Source organism: Trichosurus vulpecula, chromosome 5 (assembly GCF_011100635.1).
Source record: "Trichosurus vulpecula isolate mTriVul1 chromosome 5, mTriVul1.pri, whole genome shotgun sequence".
NCBI classification, from domain to species: domain Eukaryota; kingdom Metazoa; phylum Chordata; class Mammalia; order Diprotodontia; family Phalangeridae; genus Trichosurus; species Trichosurus vulpecula.
Window position 1 is genome coordinate 166,338,091 of NC_050577.1, and position 14,637 is coordinate 166,352,727.

Genomic DNA, 14,637 nt, shown 5'->3' on the forward strand with positions numbered 1-14,637 from the left:
TTTGGTCATAAAGGATTGTAAAATTCCATGTGTTGGATTAGAACCAGGCAAGGAATATACACACATCCTCTAGATAACCTACCAAAAGCATGCTCATTAGCCAGTCCTTCCCCATTGTTGTTGTTCTTTAGGCATTTTTTCAGTTGTTATCAAGTGGTGGGACTCAGCCAGTTCGCACCGGTTCAGTAGAACCACCACCTAATTTTAGATTTAGTTCCGCCAATCCATTGTTAGCAGAGGCAGGGCCTGCGCCCACCAAGTCAGCAGCAGGTGCAGTGCCTTGGCTCAGTTCCATGGAGAACCAGGTGTTAATTCATTTGAATCTCACCACTGGTTGTATCCAACTCTTTGTGACTTCTTTTGGGGTTTTCCTGACAGAGATATTAGAGTGGTTTGTCATTTCCTCCTCCAGCTCATTTTACAGATGAGGAAACAGAGGCAAACAGGGTTAAGTGGCTTGCCCAGCATCACACGGCTAATAATTGTCCAAGGCTTGATTTGAACTCAGGTCTTCCTGACTCCAGGCCTAGAGCTCTATCCACCAACCCATCTAACTGCCTAGTCCTTCAACACCCTCCCATTACAATTATATTGAACTGAAATTTGTCTCTTTGCAACTTCTAGCAATAGAGAACAAATCTAATCCCTCTTCCATATGACAGCCTTTTATATACTTAAAGACAGCTGCTGTGTCTCCTGCTAAGTCTTCTGCTGGCTAAACAAATTCAATTCCTTGAAATGATTCTCCTATGAAAAAAAATGAACCTCTCATAGCACAGGCTCATAGATTTAGAAAGGGAAGGAACCTGAGAGATTGCAGCTAACCTCTTCATTTTGTAAAGTAAATTGAAGCTCAGAAGGGTTACAGGTAGCCAATGTCTGAGACTAGATTCAACTCCATGTCTTCCTGTCTCCAAAATCAGCACTTTATCCACTAAACCACACTGGCTTCACATGCTTGGGTGGTGAATTTGTTTTGCTTGATTATGCGTATTTATTATAAGACTTTTCTTTTTCAATAGAGAAAGGAGTGAAAGGGAAAAAAAGAGATTTCTGGTCAATCAAAAGAGTAAATTCAATTCAAAAACACAATCTTGGGTGGTTTCAATAAGTTTTAAAAGTCAGATGAAATAACAATTTTCACTTCTTGTATTGCCCTACTAATAATACACATCAGAGGTAGCACATGTGGCCCTTAACATTTTAATGGACTGCTATATTCATAAAATAAAATAAAAAGAAATATACAAACATGTATGGTTTTCTAAGTCAATATACAGCCCACAAGGATCCTTATGTACAGTTTAGTGACCTAAATTTCTATTCGAGTTTGATACTACTAGTGTAACAGAAACAGTCCTAGACTGGGAGGTAGGGCATAGGTTCTAGCGCTGCTTCTCTGTCAACTAGCAGTGTGACCTTGGTGAAACCATTTAACCTCTCTAGGGTTTATTTTCCTTGCCTCTAAGATCCTTTCTTGCTCCAAAATTCTAAGTTAGAATATTGACCTATGGCCAAAAAGTCTGTTTTTCATGATTTCCTTGATAGATCATAGTTGGATCAGACATATTTGGTGGGTGGGGGGAAGGGAGGAAGGGGAAGAAGGAAAAATTTGCAGACAGGCACTAATAAAGTGACTGACATAGACCTATGAGAACACCTCTTGACTCCAAAACAATTCTACCAACTCCTTTGTTTCAAGCTCCTTAAAAGAAAAGACATGTTTTTTTTTTCTTTCTTTCATTTTTTTTTAATCTGTATCCTCAGCCCTTTAGCACAGTATCTGGCATATAATAGGTACTCAATAAATGACTGTTGATTAATTGATTGCTTATCCTGGAAGAGAACATCCAGCTCCCTTCTACCTTAGCATAAAATCTTGCAACCCCTAAAATCTGTGGGCAAACCATGGTCAGACTATTACCTGGAAAAAGCTGATTTCTTGGAAGTAGTTCTCTGAACTAAACACAAAGACTCAACAGTGGGGAATGAATTGGATATGTACAAGTCTTCTTATAGCTTCCTTGTATTAGTGAATATATCCATGTAGTTTACATATTCTCTAATGAACCTTGTTGTAGTTAGAACAACTCAGTATGAGGCTTTCTCTGTATTTCTTGAAATCCTAGATTGAAATCAAGATTCTTGAAATCTTCAAACACAATCCTCCACCCTGCACGACTTTTCTCCAATAAGGAAGATGGGCTTATCAATTTCAAACTCCCCACTGACACATACATTGTCATCCTTATCATTATCATCACATTAATAGCTAGTATTTATATATGCTTTAAGGTTTGCAAATCATTTTATATATTTTATCTCATTTGAATCTGTCGATCTGAAAGTTTGATTAAAAGAAGCAAACAGGCTAGGTGATTATAAATTCATATTGTTTATTCCCTTAAAGCTAGATATGTGCTTGCACAGAGCCGAAACATAAGTTCTGACTATCTGATAGAAGAATGAACAGCCTTAAATATGTTTCAGGACAATCACAAGTCAGGATATTTGTGTCCCACAGATTTATGGTCTCCATATGTGTTTGACTATACCATGAGAAAGGAAGTTTCTTAGTTGAATAAGTTGTAAATACAAATTGACTAGACAAATTGACAAAGTAGTGTCAGTTGAAAATTATGATCCCAGGATAGCATACGCCCATATGATACCAAGATAAGAGAAGTCCCACTATTCTGGCTGCAGGTGTCCTGTCACAAACAGAAAGAATGCTCCCTGTCAGCCTTATCTGGTCTTTGAAGTTGCTAACACAGGAAAGGGCATTTTTAGAGCAAAGCAAAGCAGTGTGATTGATTAGTTCAGGTCTGGCCATTCTTGGGGTTCGAATGATCTGAAATGATTATCAGTTCTGAAGACAACCCTGTGGAGTAGGTGCTGATATTATTTGCATTTTACAGAGAGAAAACTGAAACTCAGAAAGGGACTTGCCCAGGGTGACCAAGCCCAGCCACTAAGGGCCTAATATAGGATTGAAAGGGACAGTTTCGTGGCACAGTGTGGATAAAGGGCCTGCCCTGGAGTTAGGAAGTTAGCAGTTAGGGAGACCTGGATTCAAATCCAGCCTCGGACATGTACTAGCTGTGTGACCCTGGGCAAGTCACTTAACTCTGCCTCAGTTTCCTCATCTGTAAAATGAGCTGGGAAAGTAAATGGCAAACCACTCCAATATTTTACCAAAAAAACCCCAAACGGGGTCACAAAGAGTCAGACACAACTGAAACACATAAACAACAACAACAGGATTTTAAAACAAAAAATAAGAAAAGGAAATTCCATATGCCCCCTAGTGATGGAATTAAAATAAAAGGTTTCATCGTTTTTGACCACCTAAGGGAAGAAGTTCATCACTTCTTTTTTTTATTTTTATTTTTTTTTTATTTTTGTTCTTTTTTTTTGAGGGGGGAACGCAGGGTAATTGGGGTTAAATGACTTGCCCAGGAGTTCATTATTTCTTAAAGAGAGAAGAGGAGGGAGCTCTTCTCTGGTCTTAGTTATACTATCTGAGAGAAATACCTTATCATTGCTAGTTGTTCATTACACTACCAATCTGGGACTTTCATACCAATAGAATAATTGGATTGCGTGTCATCTTGGAGCATTTTGTCTAGGCATAGAACAATTTTTCCCCCAAAATCTTTGGGCCACTACTCAAGCCCAACTCTCATTCTGCATCATGAGATCAAAGTGACCTTGTGTTGTCTAAGGCAAAGCACAAAGTCCTACAGGTTCTACCAAGCTGGAGAGGGTGCAATACAGATATAGTGACTCACGGACCATAAAAAGTCAATGAAGGTTGGCCAGAAGGTGATGAATATTTTTGGCTCTAGGAATTTGGGAAGACTGGCTACTTGGGTGTAGATAGATAGTTACGTTAACTATTAGAGTAAATGGTCTTCAGAAAAAACACACAAAAGATGGAGAAACTTATTACTTCCCAAAGTGGGCCATTCCACTATGGGATATTGTTAAGCAATTTTTTCCTGACATTAATCCTTAAGTGGCCTCTGTGCAGCATCTATCTGGTTCTTCCATCTGATACTAAATAGACCAAGTCTATTTCCTCTTTAACATGACAACCCTCTAGGTATTTGAAGACCAAATTTCAGGTCCTCCTGAGTCTTCTCTCCTCCATGTAAAATATCTTGAGTTCTATATTCAGTTAAATAAGTATTTATTAAGATAAGTTTTTATTAAATACTATGCTAGTCCTTGGGAAAACGAAGACAAAAACTAGAAAATTCTTGCTTCAAGGGAGCCTATTTATGGCTAAGGGATTGCTGGTAGGGATGGAGGGATGTACACAGATAAATCCCATATATATAAAATAAACAAGCTTTGTGGTCAAGACTTCTGGCTGACCTCCTCTGCATGTTCTCTTTCCTAAACGTGTCCTTCCTACACTGTGGCATCTAGAACTGAACACAATATGGCAGGTGAAATCTGGGGAAGGCAAAGTAAAAGCAAGACAATCACCTCCTCACTCCTGGAAATTGTATCTTTAAAAGAATGCAGCCTAAAATGCTTTTTTAGAAAAAATATTAAGGACTGCGATTTTATTGGAAGCTTGGCCTTTTTAAAAAAAATTGTATTTTTCCCCAGTTACATGTAAAGACAATTTTTAAACGTTTTTTTTTTTGGAGGCAATCATGAAGCCAGTAGGTGTCTGAGGCTGGATTTGAACTCAAGTCCCCCTGACTCCAGGGCCAGTGCTCTATCTATCTTGCAATCTAGCTGCTCCTTTAATAGTTTTTTTTTTATTTTGAGCTCCAAATTTTGTCTCGCCTTCTCTCACATCCATCCTCCCTGAGACAATCAGCAATAAGCAATTTGTTATAGGTTATACATGTTCAATTGTGCAAATCATAATATATTAGCCATGTTGGATCACATTTACTTTTTTGGCAACTCTCTTACACCATTAAGTCCTCTTGGGCTTAAAATCCACCCTTCCCCCCCAAAAAACCCAGATCTTTTTTTAAAGCTGCTATCTAACCATGCCTCCCTCATCTTATATTTGTATAATCAATCTTTTGCACTCAAGGATAGGACTTTACATTTGTTGCTTTTAAATTTCATATTAGATCAACTAAACCCAGTGTTCTAGCCTATAAAAAATCTTTTTGAATTCTGACTGTTATTCTACATATTAAATATCTCTCCCAGATTTATGTCATTTGTAAATCAGATAAACCTGCCATCTATTTCTTAATCCAAGTCATCAATTTAAAAAAAAAGTTAAAGAACAAAGGATCAAGTACAAATCTCTGGGCCACTCCGCTAGCAACTTTCTCCCAGGTTGACAAGAACCCAGGAATGACTCCTTTTTACTTTATACTACTTTATAGTAATAACTAAGGTTTTGTGTTCCTGAAGCTATTCTTATAGCCATGACACATTTTTGTATTCACCACCTCTTACTGGTCTTTGTTTCTGTCTCCTATATGTGTCTTTTAAAAATTTAAGTAGGTTAGTGAAATCTTTATACATCTACATCAATTCCTTTAGACAACTTTCATTTTTCCTTCTCACTGGAATTGTGTCCCTATGTCCTCAGAATTTCATTCTGGAATGATTTCTCCCATAGAATTTTGGTTCATAGGTTCCTACCTATTCTTTCTCCGAAACTGCTCAAATCTGCTGTCCCAAAATCAAAGGTACACATCAGACTCCGACTAGTTTTCCTGTTTTCTGTCACAAACTCTATGAGGGAGTGGTCACTTACCACCAAGGTTCCTATCATTTACAAACCAGAAACAAATCCTGCCATTTTACCAAGAATCAGATTCACAACAGAAATTTGCCTCATTGGTTCCTCTACTTTTTGAAAATTACCATTAAAGCAAGTCAAGAAGTTATTAACTACTTAGCTCTTGGCAGAGAAACAGAGCCCTTTCCAATGTCTGGATAGTGACCACTACTGCTATCATGTTTCTTTGCTAATCTTGTGATCAAAACATACAGCCAGAAGAAGACAACAAAGTCAAAGGGCCTACATCAAAAGCCTCCAAGAAAAATATGAATTGGTCTCAGGCCATGGAAGAGCTCAAAAAGGATTTGGAAAATCAAGTAAGAGAAGTAGAGGAAAAATTGAGAAAGAAATGAGAATGATGCAAGAAAATCATGAAAAACAAGTCAATCACTTGCTAAGGAAACCCAAGAAAATACTGAAGAAAATAACCTTAAAAAATAAACTAACCCAAATGGCAAAAGAGCTCCAAAAAGCCAATGAGGAGAAGAATGCCTTGAAAGGCAGAATTAGCCAAATGGAAAAGGAAGTCCAAAATATCACTGAAGAAAATACTGCCTAAAAATTAGATTGGAGCAAGTGGAAGCTAGTGACTTTATGAGAAATCAAGAAATTATAAAATGGAACCAAAAGAATGAAAAAACAGAAAACGATGTGAACTCATTGGAAAAATCACTGACCTAGAAAATAGATCCAGGAGAGATCATTTTAAAATTACTGGACTACCTGAAAGCTATGATCAAAAAAAGAACCTAGACATCATCTTTCAAGAAATTATCAAGGAGAACTGCCCTGATATTCTAAAGTCAGAGGGTAAAATAGAAATTGAAAGAATCCACTGATCACCCTCTTGAAAAACATCCCCAAAAGAAAACTCCTAGGAATATTGTAGCCAAATTCCAGAGTTCCCAGGTCAAGGAGAAAATATTGCAAGCAGCCAGAAAGAAACAATTTGAGTACTGTGGAAACACAATCAGGATAATACAAGATCTAGCAGCTTCTACATTAAGGGATCAAAGGGCTTGGAATATTATATTCCAGAGGGCAAAGGAGCTAGGGTTAAAACCAAGAATCACCTACCCAGCAAAACTGAGTATAATACTACAGGGCAAAATATGGATTTTCAATAAAACAGAGGACTTTCAAGCTTTCTCAGTGAAAAAACCAGAGCTGAATAGAAAATTTGACTTTCAAATACAAGAATCAAGAGAAGCATGAAAAGGTAAACAGGAAAAAGATATCACAAGGGACTTACTAAAGTTGAACCATTTTGTTTACATTCCTACATGGAAAGATGACATTTGTAATTTCTCAGTATTAAGGAACTTAAAGGGAATATACATACATACATATGTATACATATACATATATACAGACAGAGGGCACAGGGTGAGTTGAATATGAAAGGATGATATATAAAAAATAAAGTTAAGGGGTGAGGGGAATATATTGGGAGAAGGAGAAAGGGAGAGATAGAATGGGGTAAATTATCTCACATAAAAGTGGCAAGAAAAAGCAGTTCAATAGGAAGGGAAGGGGGGGCAGGTGAGGGGGAATGAGTGAATCTTGCTCTCATCAGATTTGACTTAAGGAGGGAATAACATACACACTCAATTGGGTATCTTACCCTACAGGAAAGTGGGGGCGAAGGGGATAAGAGAGGGGGGATGACAGAAGGGAGGGCAGATAAGGGGAGGAGGTAATCAAAAGCAAACACTTTTGAAAAGGGATGAGGTGAAGGGAGAAGACTGAATAAAAGAGGACAGGATAGGATGGAGGGAAATATAGTTAGTCTTTCACAACATGACTATTATGGAAGTGTTTTCCATAATGATACATGTGTAGCCTGTGTTGAACTGCTTGCCTTCTCAAGGAGGGTGCGTGGGGAGGGAAGAAGGGAGAGAATTTGAAACTCAAAGTTCTAAAAACAAATGCTCAAAAAATGTTGCTTTTACATGCAACTGGGAAATAAGATATAGTGGCAATGGGGTATAGAAATCTATCTTGCCCTACAAGAAAGTAAGGGGAAAGGGGATGTGGGGGAGTGGGGTGACAGAAGGGAAGTCAGACTGGGGAAAGGAGCAATCAGAATATATGCCATCTTGGGGTGGGGGGAGGGTAGAAATGGAGAGAAATTTTGTAACTCAAAATCTTGTGGAAACCAATGTTGAAAAGTAAAAATATTTTAAAATATATTAAGTAATGAAAAAATAAATAAAAAATAAAATGAGAAAAAAATAAAATTTTTTTTTCAAAGATCAAGACAACTGGTGATGGCCTGGGATGCAGTGGATGACCTTGGTGTCCTTGATGCTTGACCAGGCTCTAAGCACTCCACAACACCTACTTCAGCAGCGTTCGTGGCTATTGGAATAAATTGTTCTCATCTGTCCATTCTGGTGGAGGAAGTCTTCCCAGGCAGACATCTCCCTAACTTACTAATGGGTTTTAGACCTGTTGGGTGCTTTACTTTAAAATAAAAAACAAATAGTTAATGATTTAGCAAGATATACCAACAAAAGTATGGTTCCCATACACCCTGAAGTGTACTCAACCCCACATCACCAGTGGGGACTCTGTAAAGCCATAGGATACAGTGGTGGGTCACATATACGGGGTACACATGTTGCCAAGGCACATACATGTCCAGGGCACACACATGTCTACACACCTTGGATGCATCAATAATCACTGGTATTCACTGTGTGCGTGTCATTGTCCATCTGCTTTCTCTTCTGATCTGGGTTCTGCTGCAGCCCCATTATTTATGCTGTGCTTATGACTCCTGGGCACCTTCACTGAGGTGCTCCTCTGTTGCTTTATGTTTTAGGCATCTCCTTTGCTGTTGAGGTTACTGCCTTTTGCTCTCTCCTGCCATCTACTGGTCTTTGGCTTCTATGAAACTTCTTTCCCCACAGGAACATGGGTCTTCAGCTTTCTCTTCTTCATAGCTTCAAGGAGTCATCTTGAGCTCTTATAGGATGTAATATCCAAGCAGTTAGCTAAATAAAACTTTAGCATCTCCACAACTCTCTTTTGAATTGATTTCTCCCATGTCTTTTAAATGGTTTGTCTGTCTCTCTATCAGAATTATGGTAAGAATTAATATTCAAATCTGTGATGTTAGCAATTTTCCAATAATTGCAGGACACAACTCATCTTGTATAAGTCTTGCTTGTGTCCTCCTATTTATTTGTCATAGGTTGTCATAAGCTGTGAAATTCCCTCACTTTGTACTGACACAATGAGGACACCAGTGGAACACTTGGGGTGCCCATCTATTATCCCTCAATCTGGCTACAGGACCAAACTAGTTTCTTTTTTGTTCATATATTTCTCTGATGATATTCTTAATTCTAGTTCTTCCAAGTGTCATATTCTATTATTATAATATATAATATTAATATAGAAACATATAATATGGATGTTGTGTATATTATATGTGTATTATGATATTAGATGTGCACTTAGCAGAGTGTCTGGCACATTTGTTTTTCAGTTGTTCAGTCATGTCTGACTCTTCATGACCCTATGGACCATATTATCCATGGGGTTTTCTTAGCAAAGGTAGTGGGGTGGTTTGCCTTTCATTCTCCAGTGGATTAAGGCAAACAGAGATTAAGTGACTTGCTCAGAGTTACCCAGCTAATAAGTGTCTGACACTGGATTTGAACTCAGGTCTTCCTGACTCAAGGCCCAACACTCTATCCAATGAGGCATCTAGCTGCCTATTGTCTGATACATAGCAGATGCTTAATAAATGTTGATTGATTGACAGGATGGGATATTCAAGAGGCAGCTAGTCACATAATGTATATAGGATTCCTGGAATCAAAAGACCTGAATTGAAATTTGGCTTTAGATATTTACTAGCTGTGTGACCCTGAACAAGTCGCTTAACCTCTTTTTGGCTCAATTTCTACAACTGTAAAACAGGGATAATAATAGCATCTACCCCCTAGGGTTATTATGAGATTCAAATGAGATATTTTTTTAAATTTATTTATTTAATATTTTTAGTTTTCAGCATTAATTTTCACAAGAGTTTGAATTACAAATTTTCTCCCCATTTCTACCCTCCCCCCCCCCACTCCAAGATGGCATATATTCTGGTTGCCCTGTTCCCCAGTCAGCCCTCCCTTCTGTCACCCCACTCCCCGGCCCATCCTCTTTTCCCTTACTTTCATGAAGGGCAAGATAAATTTCTATGCCCTATTGCCTGCATATCTTATTTCCTAGTTTCATGCAAAAACCTTTTTTTTGAACATTTGTTTTTAAAACTTTGAGTTCCAAATTCTCTCCCCTCTTCCCTCCCCACCCACCCTCCCTAAGAAGACAAGCAATTCAACATAGGCCACATGCATATCATTATGTAAAACCCTTCCACAATATTCATGTTGTGAAAGACTAACTATATTTTGCTCCTTCTTAACCTATCCCACTTTATTCAATTTTCTCCCTTGACCCTGTCCGTTTTCGAAAGTGTTTGTTTTTCATTACCTCCTCCCCTATCTACCCTCCCTTCTGTCATCCCCCTTTTTTTATCTCCTTCCTCCTTCTTTCCTGTGGGGTAAGATTCCCAACTGAGTGTGTATGTTATTCCCTTCTCAGGTCAAATCTGATGAGAGCAAGATTCACTCATTCCCCCTCAGCTGCCCCCTCATCCCTTCCTACAGAACTGCTTTTTCTTGCCACTTTTATGTGAGATAATTTACCCCATTCTATCTCTCCCTTTCTCCCTCTCTCAATATATTCCTCTCTCATCCCTAATTTGTTTTTTTTCAGATATCATCCCTTCATATTCAACTCACCCTGTGCCCTCTGTCTAAATATATATATATATATATGCATATATATATATATATTTATATACCCTTCATCTATTCTAATACTGAGGTCTCATGAATTATACACATCATCTTTCCATGTAGGAATGTAAACAAAACAGCTCAAATTTAGTTAGTCCTTTATGATTTCTGTTTACCTTTTCATGCTTCTCTTGATTCTTGTGTTTGAACCTCAAATTTTCTATTCAGCTCTGGTCTTTTCACTGAGAAAGCTTGAAAGTCCTCTATTTTATTGAAAATCCATATTTTGCCTTGGAGCATGAAACTCAGTTTTGCTGGGTAGGTGATTCTTGGTTTTAATCCTAGCTCCTTTGACCTCCAGAATATCACAGCCCAAGCTCTTTGATCCCTTAATGTAGATGCTGCTAGATCTTGTCTTATCCTGATTGTGTTTCTACAATACTCAAATTGTTTTTTTTCTGGCTGCTTGCAGTATTTTCTCCTTGATCTGGGAGGTCTGGAATTTGGCTACAATATTCCTAGGAGTTTTCTTTTGTGGATCTTTTTCAGGAGGCGATTGGTGGATTCTTTCAATTTCTATTTTACCCTCTGGCTCTAGAATATCAGGGCAATTGTCCTTGATAATTTCTTGAAAGATGATATCTAGCCTCTTTTTTTGATCATGGCTTTCAGGTAGTCCAATAATTTTTAAATTATTTCTCCTGGATCTCTTTTCCAGGTTAGTGATTTTTCCAATGAGATATTTCACATTGTCTTCCATTTTTTCATTCCTTTGGTTCCGTTTTATAATTTCTTGATTTCTCATAAAGTCACTAGCTTCCACTTGCTCCAATCTAATTTTTAAGGTAGTATTTTCTTCAGTGGTCTTTTGGACCTCCTTTTCTATTTGACTAATTCTGCCTTTCAAGGCATTCTTCTCCTCATTGGCTTTTTGGAGCTCTTTTGCCATTTGAGTTAGTCTATTTTTTAAGGTGTTATTTTCTTCAGTATTTTGGGGTCTCCTTTAGCCAGTCATTGACTTATTTTTCATGGTTTTCTCATATCACTCTCATTTCTCTTCCCAATTTTTCCTCTACTTCTGTTACTTGCCTTTCCAAATCCTTTTTGAGCTCTTCCATGGCCTGAGACCAGTTCATGTTTTTCTTGGAGGCTTTTGTTGTAGGCTCTTTGACTTTGTTGACTTCTTCTGGCTGTATGTTTTGGTCTTCTTTGTCACCAAAGAAAGATTCCAAAGTCTGGGTCTGAATCTGAGAGCGTTTTCACTGCCTGGCCATGTTCCTAGCCAACTTACTTGACCCTTGAGTTTTTTGTCGGGGTATGACTCTTTGTAGAGTATACAGTACTTTGTCCCAAGCTTGAGGGGCTGCGCTGTTGATTTCAGAGCTATTTCTACACAGCAAGCTCTGCCACACCAGCACTCCTCCTCCCCCAGGAACTGCCAACCTGGACTGGACTCAGATCTAAGCTGGCTCTGTACTCCCGCTCAGATCTGCTGCTTAATTCCTCCCATCAGGTGGTCCTGGGGCAGGAAGCAACTGCAGCTGTAGTTCTGTAAGCAGCCTCAGAGCTGCATCACCTCCACTGCCCCCAGGGTGGTGGCCAAACTGCAAACTCCTTTCACTCTGTCCCAGAAGCTTTTCCCACTAACCTTCTCTGTTGTCTTTGGTGTTTGTGGGTTCAGAAGTCTGGTAACTGCCATAGCTCATTGATTCAGGGCGCTAGGGCCTGTTCTGCTGGACTTCTGGTCTGGTTGGTCCAGGCATGGCTCACGCTGGGCTCTGCTCCGCTCCACTCCCAGTTCCGTGCGATAGGCCTTACTCCCGACCATCCAGGCTGTCCTGGGCTGTAGCCCTGCTTCCCTTTGCTATTTTGTGGGTTCTGTAGTTCTAGAATTTGTTCAGAGCCATTTTATAGGTGTTTTTTGTAGGTGTTTGGAGGGACCTGAGGGGGAGCTCACTCAAGTCTCTGCTTTCCAGCCGCCATCTTGGCTCTGCTCTCAAGATCCAAATGAGATATTTTTAAAGATCTCAGTATAGTGCTCAGAACATAGCTGGCAGTATATAAATGCTTGTCTCCATTACATTCCATGACAAGACATTATATCACATTATACTTCATTACATTTATCATAAGCCACAGCTTACTCATACTGTCTATGTGACTCACCATTGCCTTCTCTGTGACTGTCAACAAGTGAAAACTGTTTTGACTGGTATGGTTCCAGCCCCCAGGTTCCAAGTATACCAAGACTAGTAAGCCCAGAGCTTAGATATTAACCCTGTTCAGCCTCTGGTTGGAATAGCACATTTGGGGTTAAGTTCTCTACATCCCTGCCTCTCATTCCCCACTCCTTATTAGCAATTTAGAAAATACCCTCATTTTACTGGTTCCATAAAAAACGAGTTGATTTCCTATTGGCATCATACTGCTTCCCATATAAGTTTGAGCCCTGAGGGGCACTTGGCTATCCCCTTCCATGTGCTGCCCATTGTGGGCATGGAGGCTACACACTAAGACTGACCTTAAAAGCAACTATTCTCTTCCGCTTGTCAGCAGCAATAAACTTTGCTAAAAGCTGTCTCTGTGTGATCTGTCTCTTGTCATCTGAACTTCCCTGAACTATCATTTTTAATTCCTCGTAGACTGAAGGGTCCTGTGAATCTAAGCCATAAAGCAACACTCATTAATATTGATATTAATATTAATATTAAATAGATGGGCCTTTGTTCCTGGGAAAATTTAGGGTCATTAAAGAGGCTTTGCAATTTTCTAAAAGCAATTCAGCTCATTCATCTCTTGCTTAATTCTGGGGTCAATTCACTGCTGATTTGCACTTTCTGTCATGTGTATATATGTAAATATATACACACACATATTTACACACATATGAACATATAAATGTATATGGACAAGTTCTATAGATTATACATTTGACTTAATGTCATTATTTGGGCAATAAATATATTTCATCCACTTGGCTTTTCCTATGTATACGGTTAGACTAAACTCTTTTGAGTGGTTATAGATTTCTTCCAATAGGTTCTACAATGTTTCAGGACCTAATGCAACCATGGCAATGTCATCTCTAAACAATAATATCTGAAAGACGTCACTATCCATATAAAATCTCTCTTCAACTTGAATTTTGTGTTAAATCTCTTCTATCATAAAGGCAAATAAATATCTTTGTCTAACATCGGTCACTTAAGTAAATAGACAAAGGGCAGCTAGATGGCACAGTGGATAGAGTGCCAGGCCTGAAGTCAGAAAGACTTCTTTCTGAGTTCAAATCGGGCCTCAAACACTGGTATGACCCTGGGCAAGTCACTTAACTCTGCTTACCTCAGTTTCTCATCTGTAAAATGGAAATGGCAAACCACTCCATTATCTTTGCCAAGAAAACACCAAATGGGGTCATGGAGAGTCAGAAATGACTTAACTACAACAACACATAGATAAATAGCTAGCTAGCTAGATAGATAGATAGATGGCTGTCTGGCTGACTGGATAGATAGGCAGACAGATAGAATCAAAAGAAATGAAATTGATTATATTTTAACATATTGGAAACAACTCATTACTGATATGGGAATCATTCTAGAGTCAGTTGTTAAGAGCACAGATCAAAATTAGTACAAAGCTAGAAGAATAAAAAGGAGAAAAAAGATAAGGCATGCAATTGAAATAATTAAATCATAATCTATTCAAACTATTTATGGACAATAAAATGGATAATGGATAAAAAAAGCCATAGAAACAGACACTAATAATTTCTGATAGTTGTTAATTGATGTAAACCACTTTTTATAAAAAGGAGACCAAATGAAGTTGAAAACACCTTAGTTAGCACATGATTAACAACCTGCTGAGCAAATCAATCAATCAATCAAGTATTTATTAACCTCTTGCCTTGTGTTTGGTACTGTTAAGTGAAGAGAGATAGCAGCCAATATCAACACCAGTTTAGAATATAAACTTTAAAAAAATCTCATGGAGAAGAATGACAGAAGATTATGAACATTATTGCCTCATGAAAAAGTGGAAAGTAGAAAAAAGTTGAAA